The following is a 22,638-nucleotide window of genomic DNA, read 5'->3' on the forward strand; positions in this document are numbered from 1 at the left end:
TTATACTATGACGTTTTTTGGGCGACATGCTATACTATGATGTTTTTAGAGGGACATGCTATACTATGATGTTTTAGAGCGACATGCTATACTATGACATTTTTAGAGTGACATGCTATACTATGACGTTTTTAGAGCGACATGCTATACTATGACGTTTTTTGAACGACATGCTATACTATGACATTTTTAGAGCGACATGCTATAGGATGACGTTTTTAGAGCGACATGCAATACTATGATGTTTTTAGAGCGACGTTATACTATGATGTTCTTCCAGCAACATGCTATACTATGACTTTTTTTGGACGCCATGCTATACTCTGATGTTTTTACAGCGACATACCATACTATGAAATTTTTAGAGCGACATGCTATACGATGACGTTTTTAGAGCGACATGTTAAACTATGATGTTTTTACAGCGACATGCTATACTATGACGTTTTTAGAGCGACATGCTATACTATGATGTTTTTAGAGCGAAATGCTATACTATGACATTTTTAGATCGACATGCTATACTATGACGCTTTTAGAGCGACATGCTATACTATGACGTTTTTTGGACGACATGCTATACTATGACGTCTTTTGAACGACATGCTATACTATGACATTTTTAGAGCGACATGCTATACGATGACGTTTTTAGAGCGACATGTTAAACTATGACGTTTTTACAGCGACATGCTATACTATGACGTTTTTAGAGCGACAATGCTATACTATGACGTTTTTAGAGCGACATGCTATACTATGACATTTTTTGAGTGACCTGCTAAAGTATGACGTTTTTAGAGCGACATGCTATACTATGACATTTTTTGAATGACAAGCTAAACTATGATGTTTTTAGAGCGACATGTTATACTATGACGTTTTTTGGGCGACATGCTATACTATGACATTTTTTGGACGACATGCTATACTATGATGTTTTTAGAGTGACATGCTATACTATGATGTTTTTAGAGCGACATGCTATACTATGACGTTTTTGGAGTGACGTGCTATACGATGACGTTTTTTGGGCGACATGCAATACTATGATGTTTTTAGAGCGAAATGCTAAACTATGATGTTTTTACAGCGACATGCTAGACTATGACTTTTTTTGGACGACATGCTATACTATGATGTTTTTAGAGCGACATGCTATACTCTGATGTTTTTACAGCGACATACCATACTATGACGTTTTTAGAGCCATATGCTATGCTATGACGTTTTTTGGACGACATGCTATACTATGACGTCTTTTGAACGACATGCTATACTATTACATCTTTAGAGCGACATGCAATACTATGATGTTTTTAGAGTGACATGTTATACTATGACGTTTTTTGGGCGACATGCTATACTATGACTTTTTTGGACGACATGCTATACTATGATGTTTTTAGAGCGACATGCTATACTCTTATGTTTTTACAGCGACATACCATACTATGACGTTTTTAGAGCCATATGCTATGCTATGACGTTTTTTGGACAACATGCTATACTATGACGTCTTTTGAACGGCATGCTATACTTTGACATTTTTAGAGCGACATGCTATACTATGATGTTTTTAGAGCGACATGTTATACTATGATGTTCTTCCAGCAACATGCTATACTATGACATTTTTAGAGCGACATGCTATACTATGATGTTTTTAGAGCGACATGCTATACTATGACATTTTTAGAGCGACATGCTATACTACGACACTTTTAGAGCGACGTGCGATACTATGATGTTTTTTGGACCAAAGGCTATACTATGACGTTTTTAGAGCGACATGCTATACTATGACATTTTTAGAGCGACATGCTATACTATGACATTTTTTGGACTGAAGGCTATACTATGACGTTTTTAGAGCGACATGCTATACTATGACGTTTTTAGAGCGACATGCTATACTATGACGTTTTTTGGGCCAAAGGCCATACTATGGCGTCAGTAGAGCGACATGCTATTCTATGACATTTTTTAAGTGACATGCTAAACTATGATATTTTTAGAGCGACATGCTATACTATGACGTTTTATGGGCGACATGCTATACTATGACATTTGTTGAACGACATGCTAAACTATGACGTTTTTAGAGCGACATGTTATACTATGACGTTCTTTGGGCGACATGCTATACTATGACGTTTTTAGAGCGACATGCTATACTATGATGTTTTAGAGCGACATGCTATACTATGACATTTTTAGAGTGACATGCTATACTATGACGTTTTTAGAGCGACATGCTATACTATGATGTTTTTAGAGCGACATGCTATACTATGACGTTTTATGGGCGACATGCTATACTATGACATTTGTTGAACAACATGCTAAACTATGACGTTTTTAGAGCGACATGTTATACTATGACGTTTTATATAACAACAATTTCATTACTAATAAAAAATCCTTAAAATCATGAAGAATATTTAAATATCAAACCAAGAGTTGTAGTATGATCAACAGGAGCCAACTGATAGAGTGTAATCTTTATGCAGTACATAAGAGGGAAGTTATTGAATTTTATTATTAATAAAATAATATGAAAACAAGAAAAAAAAATCCTTAAAATTCAGATTTTTAATTTATTACCAAACCAAGAGTTGTAGTATGACCAGCAGGAGCCAACTGATGGCTCCAGTGATTTTTGGTGACACTACAGTACATATGAGTGAAGTTATTGAATTTTATGACTAATAAAATAATAAAAAATCCTTAAAATTCAGATTTTTTAATTTAATGTCAAACCAAGAGTTGTAGTATGACAATCAGGAGCCAACTGATGGCTCCAATAATTTTGGTGACACTACAGTATATAAGAGTGAAGTTATTGAGTTTTATTATTAATAAAACAATACTAAAAAAAAAAGAAAATTCCTTAAAATTCAGATTTTGTATTTAGTATCAAACCAAGAGTTGTAGTATGACCAGCAGGAGACAATTGAAGGCTCCAGTGATTTTGGTGACACTACAGTAAACAAGAGTGAAGTTATTGAATTTTATGACTAATAAAATAATAAAAATTCCTTAAAATTCAGATTTTGTATTTAGTGTCAAACCAAGAGTTGTAGAATGACCAGCAGGAGACAAAAGATGGCTGCAGTAAATTTGGTGACCCTACAGTGTATAAAAGTAATTGAATATTTGTGTAGTGTCTCTCTTCGCTGTTGCAGCGGTTTTGCTATTTGCAAACGGTCCCTGTTCACTCGTTGCACAGCCAGCTGCACATAGACATCAATGTTATTTCTGCAGCTTGAAAGACAGCGAGTTTTGATAAAAACTGGCCTTGTAGCACATTGTCTAGCTTATAACGATGGGAAAGAGGCATTGTTTATGATTTTACAACATATATCTCATGAGTTATTGATGCCGAAAGTCCGAATCTGTGAATATCTTGCCAATTTTACCTAACTTACATATTTTAATACCTAATAGCGATAAACTGCAGCCATTACAGGGTCGTTCACAGGACTAATATACGATAGCTAGCGAACTAGCATTAGCTTACCCTCATATCATAGTTCATATCCTCTTGTCTTCGGCTTGATACTGCTGCATCGCCTCCCAAACTCTCCTGTGTGTCTCCTGAGTGTTTCGACTCGCCGCTCTCAGCTTTCTCCGACTCTTCTATTACTTTGAATCTGACAGAAAGCCACAGACCGAGCAGCAGGTGAACCATCGCCTCCATGTCCATTGTTGTGTTGCATTTGTGTCGCACACAAATGACGCTAAAGGACCTTCGGTCCGCCGTGCTATGGCGACTCCACCCACGATGAAGTGGTACTCAATGTGATGGAAAAACAACTAAACCGAGACGAGCCGAGTCCAGTACAGTAGTGGCGAGCCGTGCCGCGCCGAGTAGGTGCTAAAGGAAAAGCTAAAGGAAATTTTGTCTTGCACCGCGCTAGCATCAACATTTGGGGTAGAGGACCGAGTCTTTAGCGGCTGCCAATAAAGTTTTGTTTAATCCAAACCAACGTAGAGGTGAATAGCCACCAGTATCGGAATGTGCTCACAAGATCTGCATCAATCCATTACCTGGAATCGATTTGCCTTGACTTGATGTGCAGGGTAACCAATCAGGTGTTAGGATCCGCCCACCGACTTTGACGGCCGAGGTTGACAGATAAAATAAATTCATGATCCCCTGCAACACAAGGACCATGAAATAATTAATTAATTAGTGAAATAATAATATATGTTTTTTTTTACCTAAAATGAATTGCTATTTTAATGAAATAATGACATATTTAATAACACATTTATGTATTTAATTCTGGGCTGCACAGTGGTGTAGTGGTTAGCACTTTCGCCTTGCAGTGAGAAGATCCCTGGTTCGCGTCCCGGCTTTCCCGGGATCTTTCTGCATGGAGTTTGCATGTTCTCCCTGTGCATGCGTGGGTTTTCTCCGGGTACTCCGGCTTCCTCCCACAGTCCAAAAATATGCTGAGGTTAATTGATCATTCTAAATTGCCCATAGGTGTGAATGTGAGAGTGATTGTTTGTCTCTGTATGTGGCCCTGCGACAGACTGGCGACCTGTCTAGGGTGTCCCCTGCCTTCACCTGAGTCAGCTGGGATAGGCTCCAGCACCCCCGCGACCCTAATGAGGATTAAGCGGTGTATAGATAATGGATGGATGGATGGATGGATGTATTTAATTCCAATTTTAATTAGTGACATTTAATTCCAATTTTAATCAATTAATGACATATTTAATTAATTATTTAATGATGTGTTTATTTATTTAATTTTGGCACTTTTAGTCCTCCATGTATTTCAAGTTTTAAAAAAAGTTTGTAGAATGTGTCATGTTGCTTTTCTCTCCACTTAGGAAAAGTAAATTTGCTTGTTTTGCAAACGGCTGGAAAATAACTAAATAGCTGTTATAAGTGGAAGCCTCTGTTTTGCTTAATAATTTTAGTTTCCTGGTTTTTTTTGTTAGTTTGTTTGTTTGTTTGTTTGTTTGTTTTGATGAATGTGACAGAGTTCCATACTGAGTTTAAGGGATGTTTGCCTACCACACCTAATATACTCTTTCTTTGTCATTTCATTGTAGGCGCTTCCTTGGTATCAACCCTGAGAGGGGAACAAAGGCCAGCCAGGAGAAGGTGATGTCCAAGAGGTCGGGGAAGCTGCTCCAGAAGAAAGCATCTACTGTAAATCCCCATGTAGTCACCCTTATAAAAAGACTCATGGACTCTGAGTGGGACTTCATGTAAACCCACAGCACCTCTCCACACAGGACCTCACTTTCACAAATGAAAAGCCCAGTCTGCAACCAGATGTTCATGCTGTCATTCTAAGGTAACAAGTGTCAGTATTGTGTTTGGTTCAGTATAAAATACTTCAGTCCACGTGTCTCAGTTTTGAAGTTCCAGGTTTGTTCCATGACGTGGTATTTATTGAACATGATCAAGAGTTATGAAAGACTGATTCTGAAGGCAGGGTACCTGAAATGTGATGTGCAATTTTTAAACAGATTGTTGACAACCTGTTAAATATCATTAATTTTTTTTTGTAGATTTTATTTTGCAAGACTTGAATTACTTGAAATTTGTTAGCTGCTGAATGTGTTCAATGCAGTATTGAATAATTGAAATGATATATAGATATCTTTCGTTACAGTTCAGGAAAAATGGAAATCCAAACTCAGTGTACCTGAACTAGAACATGCAGAATGAGAACCTGTTCACCATGAGGAAATGATTGTATGTTACTAAAATTTAATGGGTTAAATAAGTCAGTTTTTGAAATATGTTTGATACAGAATTGGTTTTAATAAAAGCTGAATGTTGAAAAGTCATCTCTTGTCTGAGCCATTTCTATGCTATGCTATTTCCCGGGGCTTTTATTTTGAGATGTGACATTTTTAAATCATTAGTTTTCAGCAATGTTATCACTTCATATCATCACATTCTCTGATATCAATTTTACAGTAATAAACTGTTTATGAAGATTACAGTACAAACAGTAAAATAACAGTATAATGGCACCAAAATACTGACAGTAATATACTGTAAGCATAAACTGTAAACATCATAATACTGTAATATTTTTTACAGTAATAAACTGTTGTTGTAGGATACGGTAGGTTTACTGTAGAATAACAGTGCTCTGCTGGCAACTTTTGCTGCCAGCTCTTTACTGTGAATTTACGGGGAAATTTCTTAGAGTGCAGGATTAATGAGTTAACAAGGTAAGTTGCCTAAATTGAAGAATTTTTAGTGTTATGAATGTAGCTGTTGTTTAATTTACGAAATCACCATGGTAACTGATGCTGCACAGCTGACTTACTCTGGAGGAGGTTCTCAAGGCCACTCCAAGTCATGAAGACATCTTGGGAGAACAAAAGCTGCTGTGTTTAAGAACTGATAAAACACTCATGACTGGAGTTGGTGCGTCACCTAGAATGTGTGATACTATTGTATGACTGTGGTGGAAGTTGGCAGTTACTGGTGAAGGGAACAATACAGATGGAGACGCGAGTCTCTTTCTCAGGACACAATGACAACTCATTGGAGAAATCATGTGCCAAGAGGCTGAGGACATGCCTGAGCACCAACAAGAGAGGGCGGAGTCTATACCACAGCTTCTCTCCAACAGTTTTTCACCAACAAGATTGTAGCATATTTAATAAAAACACTCTGTATGGTGAACCTAAGACATCTACAGATTGACCTTGTGTTGACAGTAGTCCTCTGAACAGTAATGGTCCTTGATGTCAAGCTAATTTTACATTGCAGCATAGACACCTTTAATTGAGAGAAGTTGCTTGTCTTCCATCTTAGAAAACAAACACGCTCAACAAACTGAACATTGGCAATGACACTAAATAAAGTCATGCAGTTACAGTAGGGCAAGCAATATGTATCAAAAACCAACATGCATTCAGTTGGTAATGCACAAAGCACATTAATATTTTTTGACACTTGATTTTGACTTGTTTCAAAGTCTCATTTACACAGGCATTGCAGCTAATAGAACACAGTTTAGAAAACTGATTATTCTAGTGGTATTTATCATAAAGGATATTCAATCAATAACAGTATTTCACTTTGATTTTGGTCAAAGACTAATGCGATTTCCACACATCTTTAATTAGGGAGCAGTGTCAGACCTAAATGTACTTCTGGAGAATCTTTTTAAATGGATCAAAGCTGAAGGGCTCCATTATGCAGCTGTCGCGTTTGGAATAAGCAGCTGAAATGAGAGTGCGCTAAGTGGTAAAATAAATATATGATAACTTACATCATTAACAGCCTTCTACAAGCATTTCTATCTTTCATAATTTGCAGTAGCAGTGCTTTTCACTGTAATAAATGTTCAAATGCTTCATATCTGCCCATCATAACGACGTTTTTGATTTGAATAAAATGGGCGGCACACCATTGATCTGTTTTGTGCAAAAGAAAAGTTACACGATCAGTTTAACACCCCCTTTTAATTAGACATGTACAGTATCTTAATGAAAAACCTGAGTTAAGAAGAAAAAGTTGATAACCACTGTCGACGATACTCAACATGTGTGAGTGGGGTTATTGTTGAGCTAGACAGTATTACCTGACTATGTCAAACTTGCTTTGAGATGCACCCTCTGTTTATATATTTACATTTTTAAAACTGAGTTGAAGTGGTTTATCATGGACGAGCATTGCATTTGGCTTCCTGTTAGGATCCTGATGCATGGTTTTTCCTTTAATAGTAGCAGAGACTGCATGGCGTCAGGTCATGCAAGGTGTCAAAAAAGTTCTGTGATGACACGCAGGGAGTATGTAGGTGCTACAGAGGTGAGATATCTGACGTAAGCACAGCCTCACGTCTGTTGGTGCTATATATAAAAACTCATCTACTCTGACGAGCAGTTAAAAGAAAAAGCTTGTCTGTAAATGCATCTCAGGATCCATCCTCTAGAAACCAGATAATACAATGTGATACTGAGAAAAACACAAGTGATAACATAAACTGAAGAAGAAAAGCAAGATAAATCTGAATAATAATTATCAAACAGGTAGGTACTGCACGATCATTATTTGTCCCTTTTTATGTAAATGATATTTCATTGAAAGCAATATTAAAAAGGTATTAAAAGAACTCTAATGATAGATTGCGAAACTGTAACTGACAAGTGTAGATGAGAAGCTCAGACGAAAGCGTTTTTGTGCAAATGTGTCATATCACACTGCTGTGAGTCGAGGATTAGATTCAGTTTGCTTTAATAAAGACTCTTTTAAATAAACTGATCAGCATGAAGAGCATCATCCTCATGCTGTGCTGTAAAACATCTGAAAATAAATTTTGAATGTTGGATAATTAAGCACCCTTAAATATGGGGTTCGTTGACTTCAGAGACCCAGTAGCCTCATTTATTGAAACCTATTCAAACCAATTAACATTTATACACAAATACAATGCCGCATGTGCAGAAAATTGTGGACACCTCATTAATTGTAAACTCTGAAGCAGAAATTCCCTGTCAGCTCCTGGCTTGATGCTTTTGTGGTGTCAGAGCTAGGATTTGTTCATCACCTTGGTAGCATCTGCACTAATTATTGCAGGCACCTACTGCAATACTATAAATATATCTGTGCAGGGTGGTTCATATTGTCTATTATACAGTACCTCTTGTGTACACATGTACTAGTGCACTGCATGAGGGCCGTGAAGAAACACTGTGACTTTCGACAGCATAATAGCACAGCTGTATGAAAACTAATGCAGAGTGACTAGCTCATTCACACTCTATTAGTCTGATTATGCAATCTAATAGGCCTGATGATGAAATTACTTCTATGAAAATATAATAATTGTAATCACAGAGGCTTATTAATTAGTTGGTTAAACAATTAAAGGATGCACAAGCACTGATCAGTCATGATGTGTCGCACAGCTCAGTTTGTTTTGATGAGAGCAAATAATGAAGAATAAGACATAAATGAAAACTCAGTCTTTACATGAGCTGAATAGATTTTTCATCTTTAGCAGGATGGCCTTACATAGGCCCAAAGCTTAGACTGTGTTCATCTATTTGTGTATTTTTAATAATTATTATCCCCGTATAAAGGAGCACTAGTGTTATGGCACAGCAATTACTTCCAATTATTTAACACTAGGTCGTAAAATTAAGATTTATTTATGTTTTGTGACAGTTTGAAATTATGGTAGGACCTTGCGTAGATGATGCCCATTAGCTGTAGTAAATTCTGTATCCAGTAATTACATGTCATTTGTATGCTGAGAAAGTCATTAGTGAATGTTGCTGGTTCTCCTCCCTTTACCGAAGACATTTGAAGAGAAAGTGTCACACAGTACCACAGTTCTGTGAAAAAAAAGAAAAAAAAGGATTCTAAATGTTCAGCTTCAGCTAAGATACATGAGCTCTTGAGCAGTTCAACCCTCAAGATATACCGACGAGTGTCATCCAGAGTTTTAAAGAAGAAGAATACTTTTCTTGTGCAGGCATGGTGGACATAAAGAAACTGGACAAAAAGGGGCAATAAGTAACTACCAAGACCAGACACCAATGCAATTTAGTTAATTCTGATTGAAGCCTCATAAACTTACTTGTTCAGTGAAGAAAACTGCTTCAAAACCAATATCGGGAGAAGTAAAGGTGTCAAACACTATCTATACACATTACATGTCAGGATATGTGATGAGGATAAAAGGAAATAAAAATAACTAAAAAATCAAACCACTCTGTGAGACCCTTTCTTCATATGCTACTGTTCAAAATTTTGGGGTCACTTAGAAATTTCTTTATTTTTGAAAGAAAAGCATTTTTTTCAATGAAGATTTCCTAATAAATTAATCAGAAATACAGTGTAGACATTGATAATGTGATAAAGGACTATTCTAGCAGGAAACTGATGATTTCTAATGGATGTCTGTGTAGTTTCTCATTCACCAGGCCATTGTTATCCAAAGTTGTTTAAATGAATCCAACTGGAATTTAAGAAAGTTCCTTGAAGACGTTTCACCTCTCATCCAAGCTGAGGTAACATCAACCACCACCAGAACTGAAGAAGCCTCTTGGATGAGGTGAAATGTCTTCAAGGAACTTTCTTAAAGTCCAGTTGGATTGATTTAAACAACTTTGGATTTCTGATGGAATATCTCCATAGGGGTACAGAGGAACATTTCCAGCAACCATCACTCCTGTGTTCTAATGCTACATTGTGTTAGCTAATGGTGTTGAAAGGCTAAGTGATGATTAGAAAACCCTTGTGCAATTATGTTAGCACATGAATGAAAGTGTGAGTTTTCATGGAAAGCATGAAATTGTCTGAGTGACCCCAAACTTTTGAACGGTAGTATGCTGAAAGACGTATCATGAATGAAATAAGCAGTCAACATCACAACAGAGCATTTGCACCTTGAAACTGCAGTGTATCAATGATAGCATGAAAAATATAGATTTGGACTATTGAGGTTGGAATATTCATTCCTCGTCGAAGTTGTGGAAGTTTTTCAACATGGACTCATGCCCGGTATAAATTGACCATTACAAAAACACGGTCTTTCATGTAAACAGAAAAGCAAATTACTTCAAAAGAAGGTCACATATAAACTGTACAACAAGTGATTTACTCACTTCAAGTCAATATTTACTGACACACCTTTAGCCACAATTACAGCACTGAGTCCCAGTGGGTAGGTCTCAATCTGTCTTGGATGCTGCAATTATACTCAATCCTTCTTCACAAAACTGTCAGGTTATACGGCGCTCATGACTGAAGAGCCTTTCAAGTCCAGCTACAAATTCTCAGTTGGATTAAGATCGGACTGAGGCACTTCAGAACATTTATCTTCTGTGTAGCTTTGACTGTATGCTTCAGGTCTTTGTCTTGCTGGAAAACAAGTTCTTTTCCTAAGTTCCAGTTCTCCTGCAGACTGCATCAGGTCATCTTCCAGGATTTCCTTATATTTTACTGTATTTATTTTACCCTCTACCTTTACAAGTCTTCCAGGGTCTGCTGCAGAGAAGGATCAATACATCATGATGCTGCCACCACCATGCTTCACAGTGGGGATATTGTGTGTGTGATCATGTGCATTGTTTGGTGTCTGCCAAATAGCATTGAGTCAGATAGACTAAAAGCTCAATTTCGGTCTCATCAGAACAAAGAACCATCTTCCAGTTGACTTCACAGTCTCCCACAAGCTTTCTGGTGAGCTGTAGGTGAGATTTAATATGAGATTTGTTTAATAGTGACTTTCTCTTTTCCACTCTCCCATAAAGCTTTGCCTTGTGAATGGTTGTCGTATGCACATTTATATCCTACTGTCTCTTCCATTTCAGAGATTCTCACTCATAGGTGGCCTCACTCTTTTTCTTGTACAGTCACTCGGTTTTTGAGAACAGCCATAGTCCATCACTTTATTAATGATGGATTTAACTGCATTCTAAGGGATATTCAGTGACTTGGGAATTTTCTTGCATCTATACCTTATTAACTTATGCAATAATTTTATTATTCTTTTCACTATTACTTGCAGTGTGATTTTCTCTTCATGTTGTAGATACAGTCAGGAGTACTGATGCAACAGTGACTGGATCTTCCATGTAAAGTGTCTTTATGCTAAAATCATTTGAGACACATTGACTGTCTCAGATGATCTCCATATCACCAAATATGTGACTTCTAGCATCAATTTGCTGCATCTGTCTTGAATGAGGTGAGTCACTTTAATAAGGGTCAACAATTAGGCAATCACGTATCTTACATTTTCTATTTTTAATTAAGTGACATTACTTTGTACTTTCTATTGCTTTTACTTGGTGATAAAACACTCTGTTTTGCATATTATTGTCCAAAATTTCAAATTGAACTGACCATGGTTCAATGTTGAAAAGCAATGTAAGGGGGAAACTTTCAAGACTGGTAATTCCTTTTCATTGGCACTAGACATGACAAGCCTAAGGAACCAACTGTGTCAGCTTTCAGAGTGGGGCTTTTAGTTTCATTATTCTTCAGAATCAGTTTCTGGTTAGATTATGTTTGTCTGAATAATATTATACCTTGCCATCGTGTAGCATTGAGTAGTTTTACAGTGTTTGAAAAAAGGCCAAGGTAAGCTGGTGTGCTCAAACTGCAGCAAGCGTAGAATGGTGAGTGGAGAGAAAGGCATGGACCTTAAAAATCTGCACATTGTAGAGGAAGCAACAGTGCAGAGTTACACTGATGTCATTTTAAAGTTTCATGAAAAAAGAAAGCTCTAAATATGTAACACTGACAAACAGGGATGGGTTGTTGTGACCAGAGATTGACATAACTTTAGGTGACAATTTAGAAATTAAAATATGTTTTTTGTTCATTCTTTTCCTTTGTTTTGTTTAACTTTAGCTTGTGGTTGCTGTTCCCAGCAACTTAATTTTAAGCTTTGAGATTGAATTTTTCTTGAGTTCTGTTCTTACATCACCACATTTTTTAAACTCGTGTCTTTCTTATATATCAATCAACCTGACATTTTCTGAGACAGCTGCTCATCTTCTGTGCTCATGAGCATGAGTCCTTCATGTACATCCAAGTCATGGAAGCACTTCAACTGGAAGTCACTGAATATTATCTATGCCAAAAATGTAGTTAATTTATATTTTGTGAAGTCTGGACTCCCAAAATAACCAGTTTTAAACACAGTTCTGAAGCACTGTATGGAGATATGTACATCCTCTATTTAGTATTTTATTTTATTTATTTTAATGTTTATTTGGCATGGACAATACATACAACATTGCCACAAAAAAGGGGAAATGTGATGCATATAAGACGTCTAGCTTCAGCTAATTTGCAGTCTTTGTCCCTGGTCAGGCGTTGATGTTTTGTTGCAAGATGTGATTGAATAGGGTTCATTCATTTGCAAAACTGTTCAGCATTTCACACTGTCTGTGCAAAAATAGTCTAACCTCAGCTTGTGCAACATTCGGCTGGTAACTGTGTTGTGTACAGTATGTTGATACAAATAGGAGGCAGTGAACCACAAGCCTCATGCACCTGCCTGTAGGCCATAAAGCTGCATCTGTGGACCGGTTTAATGAGCCATCATGTGTCCGAGGATGAGGGTTTTATTTCAGGAGAAAAGAAAAAAGAAAAGGACTCATCATATTGCACCACACTGTTCAAGCCAAACCACGAAATACAATGACCTTTTCCCCTCTTATCTAATTATTTCACAAGAAGTGTATACCCCACCATAAAGAATGGTCCGTAAATGCAATCATGATTTCACGACAGCTCATCCTATAATTTAGCTTTTTTTTATGGAAACATGACACGTTATAGATATATGGTGTTAAAGTTCAGTTGCTTCCAAGCTGGATAAATAATTAGCAACTCAGTGGGTAGCAGCAGCTAATATAGCAATTACCTTATCCAATACCTTGATTATCACTGAAAGGTTCCTGCAGGTTCAGGGGGAGTGCTGCCACTGAGAACTGCTCCAATTTTCTATTCATTGACTTCTTTGATTTAGGCACCAGTCCCAAGCTAATTTAAAAAAATGACTAGTACATGTTGAAAAGGGGAATTTAATATCCATACAGTATCTCCACTCTGTTATCCACTGGTTTGAAATCTTTTAAGAATTTTCATAGGCCTTTAAACTTGATGATGCTGGGGACATTAAATGAATATTTATAACACAAAGGGGGTATATAGATACATGCATTGTGCATGTTCTATTAGGAAAAAAAGGAATCATGCAATGATGTCAGGCATTGCTGCATTAGACCTTCCTGCAGTGCGTGTGGTTTTCATAGTAAGAACTATTCAATACGTCTTAATTGCCCATTCTCTACCTTCCTACCTGCTGCATTTCACATGATAATGGCTTCTATTTTTGTGCATATCAAGTGGTCTTCGTAGTGCCATAATATAACAAAAAAAATCCATTTGAAAATTCCTCTAGCAGTACTGCGGCACAAGTCTCTTTCCTCATGCCCATTAGTATGTGCTGTTCAGTTAGTTTTACCATAATATGGTAAAATACACAACGATTGTTGGAATCCTCATGTGTAAGTTTGTTGTGCTAATAAACAGACTTATTAGCAGCTCTGTCCCAGTACACAAACATTGGAGTTCTTTGGCATTAAAATAATGCTGTACGCATTCAGAAAGCATCCAGATTGTCTTGCCTTTTTATATACTGTATGCATTAATTACCGTTCAAAAGTTTGGGGTCACTTAGAAATGTCCACTGTCTGTATACATTACATGTCAGGATATGTGATGAGGATAAAAGGAAAAACAAAATAACTGAAAAAAATTCAACCATTCTGTAAGACTCTCTCTTCATACGCTACTGTTCAAAATTTTTGGTTCACTTAGAAAAATTTTTATTTTTGAAAGAAAAGCATTGTTTTTCGATGAAGATAACATTAAATGAATCAGAAATACAGTCTAGACATTGTTAATGTGATAAATGACTAGTCTAGCTGGAAACAGCTGATTTTTAATGGAATATCTACATAGAGGTACAGAGGAACATTTCCATCAACCATCACTCCTGTGTTCTAATGCTACATTGTGTTAGCTAATGGTGTTTAAAGGCTAACTGATGATTAGAAAACCCTTGTGCAATTATGTTAGCACATGAAAAAAAGTGTGAGTTTTCATGAAAAACATGAAATTGTCTGGGTGACCCCAAACTTTTGAACAGTAGTGTGTAAGTAGTGCTTAAAGCTAGAGTAGGAAGAGGCCTGTAAATGGCAAAATTTGAAAAAATACTAAAAAACCCCTCTCATGTAATGATAGATAATCAAGCTAAAAGTTAACATTTAACTGTGGCTTTACACAGGAGCAATAGTCTACATACCTGTGAGTGCAAAGACCTCTAAATGGCAGAAATTTATCTTCTAAAGCCTGAAAACAGAGTTGGGAAGAGGTGCAGAAGTGTAGTTTCTTTTTAGATCACTTGAACTGCAATATGTTAAATGCTGTTATGGAGGCTTTTTTTTTTTTAATTCTCAATACTGTCAAAAAATGGCTACTGCAGCTTTCACATCTTGATATTTACTTCCTTTTTAAAATTTCACTTTGGTTGTAGCTGTTAAACTGTTGGATTTTACTTATTAGTTTTCCACGTGCCAGACTGATAAGATAACAACATCATGTCCTTGAAGAGCTCTGAATATCTTCCACATACTCACAGGACCATAAAACACATAATTTGACACAAGCATGATAAGACAGATGATACATGCAAAGTACAACTAACATGGAAACTAATTATAGTTTACTGCTATGGTGTACGGCTCTGGCATTAAATATACTACATATATAGCTGGTGGTAAATTCAAAAATATGTAGATGAGCAAATTGAGTATAGTAAGGGCAATGCAGAGTAGATCGGTGGAAATGGGCAACTGGAAGCAGTGGGCTGGAGGAAGGTCAGCAGCAGCATCCCATAGATGGAGACTAGGCCAGTTGGTGGGAAAACAACCACAGATCTGAAGCATCCAGCTCTGGGACCAGGGACACTCGGAGAAAGGACACAGAAAGAAACAGAGTGAATGTAATGCAATAATGGTATATATAGTAAATACATAGGTAGTTAGAGAAGGGCTCAGTGCATCAAGAGAGGTCCCCCAACAGCCTAGGCCTATAGCAGCATAACTAGGGGCAAACTAAAGGGACATCAAGAGGGGAAGTCAGTTGTGCAAATGAAAACACCAGCTCACCCCGTCAGGGTCCCCCAGTCAGCCCTAACTATAAGCTTTGTCAAAAAGGAAGGTTTTAAGCCTGGTCTTAAAAATAGAGAGGGTGTCCTCCTCCTGAACCCAAACTGGGAGCTGGTTCCACAGGAGAGGTGCCTGATAACTGAAGGCTCTGCCTCCCATTCTACTTTTAGAGATTCTAGGAACAACAAGTAAGCCTGCAGTCTGAGAGCAAAGAGTTCTGCTAGGATAATATGGTACTATCAGGTCTTTAAGATATGATGGAGATTGGTTGTTAAGAGCTTTATATGTAAGAAGAAGGATTTTGAATTCTATTCTAGATTTAACAGGAAGCCAATGAAGAGAAACCAATATAGGAGAAATATGATCTCTCTTGCTAACTCCCGTCAGTACTCTGGCTGCAGTGTTTTCGATCAACTGTAGATATCTGAGAAATATATACCCAGAGTCACGGTATTGTAGGATACATCAGGTGCAAAAATTAACAAAGAAGAATATTGGAGTTTAGACAATTGGTGCCATCACAAAAGAGATTCACAACTTAGGATTCTCAGCTGATTTTGCTTTTCAATGCTTCCCATAATGGTTTGAATATGTGACCAACACAATAGGCTAATACAGGTGCACAGATCACTTATATCACTCAAGAAGAAAGAGTTTTCAATTCTTTATTTTGCTTTCCCTCTTTCTAGCTGCAGGGGAATAACACACACATATTTCAGGACTCAACGTGTTCTTAAGTTCCCAACACTGTATCAGTGGGCCTCCTAAATTAACTTTTCATGACACACGTATCTACCTACGTCAGAAAAGACATTTTGCAGAACCTTAACTTATTTAAACTTCTGCTTAAAAAAAGGGTGGTATATACACTGAACAGACATAACATGTTGACCACCTGCCTAATATCGTGTCGGTTTCTTTTATACTGCTAAAATTCCTCTGACCCAGTGGAGCATGGACATAGGTCCTCTGGCGATGTTCTGTGGCACTGGGATGGAGGCAGGGTGGGACCTACCTAGATCAGGCTTATCCTGGCACATCCCACAGATACTCAATAAAATTTGGATCTGGGGAGTGTGGAACCCTAGCGAACACCTTAGCTCATGCCCCCTGTCGTCCAACAGTCTCTGAAGGATGGAATCCAAGGTGTGCAAGACGGTGTAGGCCCCCTTGTCCCAGTTCATGGAATCATTGGTCTGCTTCCTGATCTCAATAGCCTCTTTTATCCACCATTTTTATTTGTTAGCCTCTGGCGTTATAATCCTGCCCTTGTCCCAGTCCATGATGTGGTTATTTGTCTTGTGGTGGTCCGTGATGGCTGATTTTAAGTTTCCTTGTTCAGATTTGTCTTTTAGTGTTCTCGTCAGTCATCCAGCCCTTTCTTTTTTGCATTCTGTCAAACTTGTCGGATAAAAAGAAAATATATAACCAAATGAAAAGACAACAAAATGAACACAATCAATCTATTACCTGGCATCAATGACTGCTGTTGCCATAGTGGGGCAGAGGATTAGAGGGTTGCTGACCTGCAATGTTTAGGTGGGTGGTACACGTCAAACGTTCACATGAATGTCAGGACTCAAGATTTCCCAGTAGAATGTTAAAACAAGATGATCGATGTTATTCACTTCCCCTGTCAGTGGTTGTAATGTGGCTGATTGGTGTATATTTGTGTTTATTGTGGTGACTTCATTAAGATTTTCTTTCCCTCAGTTCTTAACCACATATGTACCCCATCATCATCTTAATTTCTCTGAAATACTCAGAGTTATGTGGCGTTCAGGTTTAGACCAGTAGCATGTGTCTGAGTCACAGTTTGAGCACTGCTGGTGTAAATCACAGAGCTTGAAAGTCAAAGTGCGAGGTGGTTAACTTCAACATCTGGGATTCTCACCTCCTGACACTTATTCACCCAGCAAGGACTTTCTGATAGAGAAAAAATAAATTGTCAATGTTTCACACCACTGAGGCACAAGAATAGGGCAGACATAGAACATGTGTTCATTATAAACGTGTGACATCCGATAGCTGTACCACTCTCAGTATACTCTCATACTTACATTCTCAAACACTGATCCTGACAAGAGACTTCCTCAATAGTTTCCCCTATCTTAACTTTTTCACCTTTTTTTTTTTTTTTTTTAAATCGTGTCAAATGCACAATGTTGCAAAAAGTCTCTTCATTGGGTTGCAGTAAACTATCACGCCCAGCACATCAAAGTCTTACCTTGGTGAGATTCATCAGAGCAGCAAGCAGCTTTTCCCTGCTGTGTATCGTGAGACATGCCTTCCGGGACACTTCCATTTGCTCCACCAGACCTGAATGCAATGTGACATGCTGTAGGATCAAAGACAGGCTCAGCTTGACGTCTTGAACAAGTTACCATGACGTATACAACACATAAAAACTGGATTCCGACAAGTGGCCAATGGAGAATTGGTGAAAAGAGAGATATGCAGATCTGGATCTTACATGTGTTTTATTTGTGGGATCACATGCGGAATAATTTGAAAGATTCAACATTTTCTCTTTAATGGAGACTCGGTAATACTTTGAGTCAGTTCAGGTTTACATTAGAGTATTTCTGCAGTGTACCCGGCAGGTAGATTCATCCTCATAGTTTGCAGTTTTAAACGATAGCCTATTAAGGTCTGTTTTAAACATACACAGCATTTTGTCTCTGTGTTTAAATATATCTGCCTCACGGTAAACAATTCCTTCAGTACAGCTCCGTAATGAGCTCCTTTTTTATTCTTCTACATTCTCGCAAATGTTGCTAGCTGCAACAATTAATTTGTCCCAGCACAGTGTTTATGAGAAGAGATGACTGCAGACTCCAGCATTTATCATTTGTGCTTTCCCTCAGTGCCCCCAGATATAGGTCCCTGTTAGATTTATAGACTATCTGATATCTATAACACTGCAGTCCCTCAGGTCCTGCTGTTTTCTATACTGATGATTAATCGACAGGTCAGCCATTTTTGTGTGAGCATCAAGGAAGTTATTGCTTTTGAGACACATATATACGAAAGGCAACTTCTGTAATTGTGTTGAAAGGACAAAGATTTTGCAGTGCAGCACCTTCTTGATAATTATATCCATTTATAAATGGCTCAGGTTTGCTATCAGCTGTGCAGGCTTGGCCTGAAAGACAATTAGCACGTAAAATAGACAGACAGCAAGCTCTGAATATCTCAAAGTGCTTTAGCTGCTTTCAGTGTCTTGGCATTGCTATGGGATAAATATTGACAAAGGGATTTTACTCTTGTATTTCTTCCATTTAAATTAATATTAGTAATCCTATTGGTAAGCATCACTGTCAAAATATTAAGCTTGGTGAGTCTTACCTGGAATACCCACTTCAAACTTGCAATGAAACGTTGAATTTTAATTGACTGCAGCAGCTTTTCTAAAAACTGAGAGTAATCTGGATTAATGGAAACAATTTCTGACTTGATTGTCTTTTGACTGAAGTTTGCCCATGGTTCAATAAGCTCCTGTCTCTACTGTACACAAGGTAACAGAACAAATATAAACACTTGTTTTTACGAGTAAAGGGACTGGATTGTGATTGGAGTTAAATTGTACCAATTATCTGTTTAATGGTAATGCTAAATGTCATGAAGTTAATTATTACATCAAGACAGACTACAATATATGAAATTTTAAGCTTGTTTGACCTTTAATTTGCCATCTATTGTATATTAGATTAGCTCTCCAGTGCATGAGTGTATAAGTCTGCAGCAACCATCCAGGATTGTTATTACTGCGTAATTAGTTTTGTACCTCAGTGGGACATGCATTATTGAGCAGAAGGCAAATTTTCCTATAAGATGTCCCACTCTCTCTGTCCCATTCACTCAGCATGTTGTCATTCAAAGAGGAAGATGATGATACATAATAAATTAAACCTCTGTATCATCTACATGGAGCCACGAATCATGCAGTGATTGATACAGATGGGTGACAAATTACAGAAAAAAAAAAGAAAACATAAAGTTTCTTAATAAGTAGTAGGGCCACTATGTGCTGCCAAAGCGGCCTTGGTGTAACCCCACATTGATTCTCCAAGTCTCCACTGGACCGATTAACACCATCCTTCAAAAGAAACCCTGTCCCCCAACCATTCTGTTAGTATCCAACTAAACTGTATCCTCAATTACTTTTAGAAGGAAATGTATTTTCAACTGGATTAAGTTTGTTTGCGACATATCCCAAATATATTTCAAACTAGCATGGAACTGACATTTGCTTAATTGCCTTACTGTCAGTCCTTGGGCTGCATGGTGGCTCAGTTTTTAGCACCGTCACCTCACAGCTAGAACGTCTCTGGTTCGTATCCTTGCCTTGGGCTGGGATTTGGGTTCTCACCAGGTAATTTTACTTTCTCCCACAATCTGAAAACATGGTCAGGTTAATTAATGATTCTAAATTGTCCACAGGAGTGAATGTGAGTAGGATTGTTCGTCTCTATGTGTAGCCCTGTGATAGACTGGGGACCTGTCCAGAGTGTCCCCTGTCTTCGCCCTAAGTCAGCTGGGATAGACTCTAGCACCCCTAAAGAGGATTAAGCGGTGTGTAGATCATGGATGGATGGATGTCAGTCCTTTTCAGCCAACTAATCATATACTAGAGGAGGTGGAACTCTGCCAACCCTGAAGGTGAAGGACATTTTCATAAACCTGACAACATTGCTTTCGTGCCCAAAACTAACCAAACAGTGAATGCAAACTGAAAGATTTGGAAGAGACAGGGTTGTCTAATGATATGCTCTCATGATGTTTTGATGATGGTGGTCGAGAGCGCTGTCTGACAGGTTGACGTCTGATGACTACGAGAGTCATAATACACGATTCATATCGTATTCTTACTCATCAAACCATTCAGTGACCCGTTGTGTTCTATTGATGCAGACACTGTTATCTTTGAAGAGACCACTCCCTTCAGGATGTTTCATCACAGAAATGAAAATGATCACTTACAAACCACTTTGTATTGATTTGCAGTGACTCTTCCCTCTCAGTCAACATAAACCATGCCAGCAAACTACTGCATACCTCCTCACTGCAGGGGTCAACATCTTTCCCAAGTTCAGCTTTAATTTAAGAGTGTCAGTTCATATAGGATGCAAACTGTAGTAACTGTAGCCATTTTACTACAAATATGTAAATGGTTTAAAAAAAAGTTCTGTTATGTTACATTATGCACTGCATCAGAGGTAATAATTTGTTGATTTTCGTGCTGTTCAAAGGTGGTAGTCTTAAGCATTGTTATTACACACCATTAGAGCACTTTGATTACATTCATCTGTACATTCACCTCAAGTGCTGTCAATTTAAAGTCATTTTGTGGTAATTAAAGTGTACATTTAGCTGTTGATCGCTTATTTCACATCCTTGGAATTAATTTGGGAACCTCAGAAGCATTTATTTAAATCAAATGCAAATGAAAAAATACAACTTGCTTTAATAAAATTCCATCAGCATCTATTTAAAATGAATGCCATGAAGAAAATCCAATTCAAAATGTGGACCAAACTCTATCAAATCCCCTACAGATGGTTAAATGTTACCTTGATAACAGAGGTTATTTTCCTCATCTGCTCTCCCACTAAACAAGTGTGAAGTTGTTGCAAGGCCACAGTGATGGGAGACTTATTGGACTCCAGGCCAGAGCTGCCTCAGTTCCACTTTAATCAGAACTTCACCAAACAGGAAATCTGGGTGGATGAAATAGCTCAAACTCCAACTGCACTGCGCAGCTATCTGGAGCTCCTTCACCTTCTCTGAATGAACTGTGAAATTGTATTGGGAGGTAAACTAAGGCCAGCTAAGGATGCACTCACACAGTGCTCACACTTCTGAATGTTCTTTTGAGACAAACTGCATAATTAATCATTTATATTGTGTCATGAATCGAGTGAGCTCTGCATCTGACATTTTGATCTTTCAGAAAAGGGTAATTTTTACAACCCTGTATGTAGTATGAATGTGTGGATGTGTTACATATGTGTTAACTATGCATGAAATCCCCATCCACATATATTTAATCACCTCAAACAAGCTTCAGTATTTTGAAACTTTCTGTGATACAATATCATCACTATTATCACTATCATTATAATATTATTACTGTCCTCTTTGGTTAAAGCTATGAAGTCTGATTCACCTCTGATCACACTCAGAATAACCGGGGGCTATAGTATCACCATCACAACCACTCTCTAAACAGGGGAACTGCTTTGTAAGCTGTTGTGCAATGATGTGAGAGTTGTAAAATTTTAGAGAGTTTTAAGAACACAGTACAATACAAAGCAATACAAGTCCTGCAGTAACAGTGGATGATGTCACATGCAGTGGACAGCGGAAAGAAAATATGTTTGCATAAAAGCTCCTATGATGGGTGGATGTAACCCCTCAGCCAGTTTAGTATATGGGCTGCAGAAACCTTCTGTCACACCATTTCTTGATCAAATATTGCTCCGGTTATTGATTTAACCCCGAAAAAGTAATCTCTGTGTATTAAATTTAAAATTTTCTAACTTTTCTTTTTTCCCCCTATGAAAACAATGCCTTCCTACCTTAAAATGCCCTAGATTTAACTCTACACTGTTGCCTATGTGGCACCCATAAAATAGTGTGACAACAGTTTTGTGATAAAAATTGAGTGATTGCTATGTTCATATTTTGCTTAGTATGTACATGTATGTTGGTAATAATAAGGTCTGAGTCAATTGCCATTGCACAACTGAAACTGAAAGAATAGGAGTTTTGTTTAGGCACGGACGGAGTTTTCTCTTGGTGACGTCATGGCATGTGACACGAAAATGGCCTGACTAGTAGATTAACAGTAGTAGTAGTGTTTTGAAAGCTCCCGTACACTGTGAATGTTTACGATTCACTTTGTTTGATGAGATCAACATGATTTACATGTACTTTGTACAA

This window comes from Amphiprion ocellaris, chromosome 2 (genome assembly GCF_022539595.1).
Source record: "Amphiprion ocellaris isolate individual 3 ecotype Okinawa chromosome 2, ASM2253959v1, whole genome shotgun sequence".
In the NCBI taxonomy this organism is placed as follows: Eukaryota; Metazoa; Chordata; class Actinopteri; family Pomacentridae; genus Amphiprion; species Amphiprion ocellaris.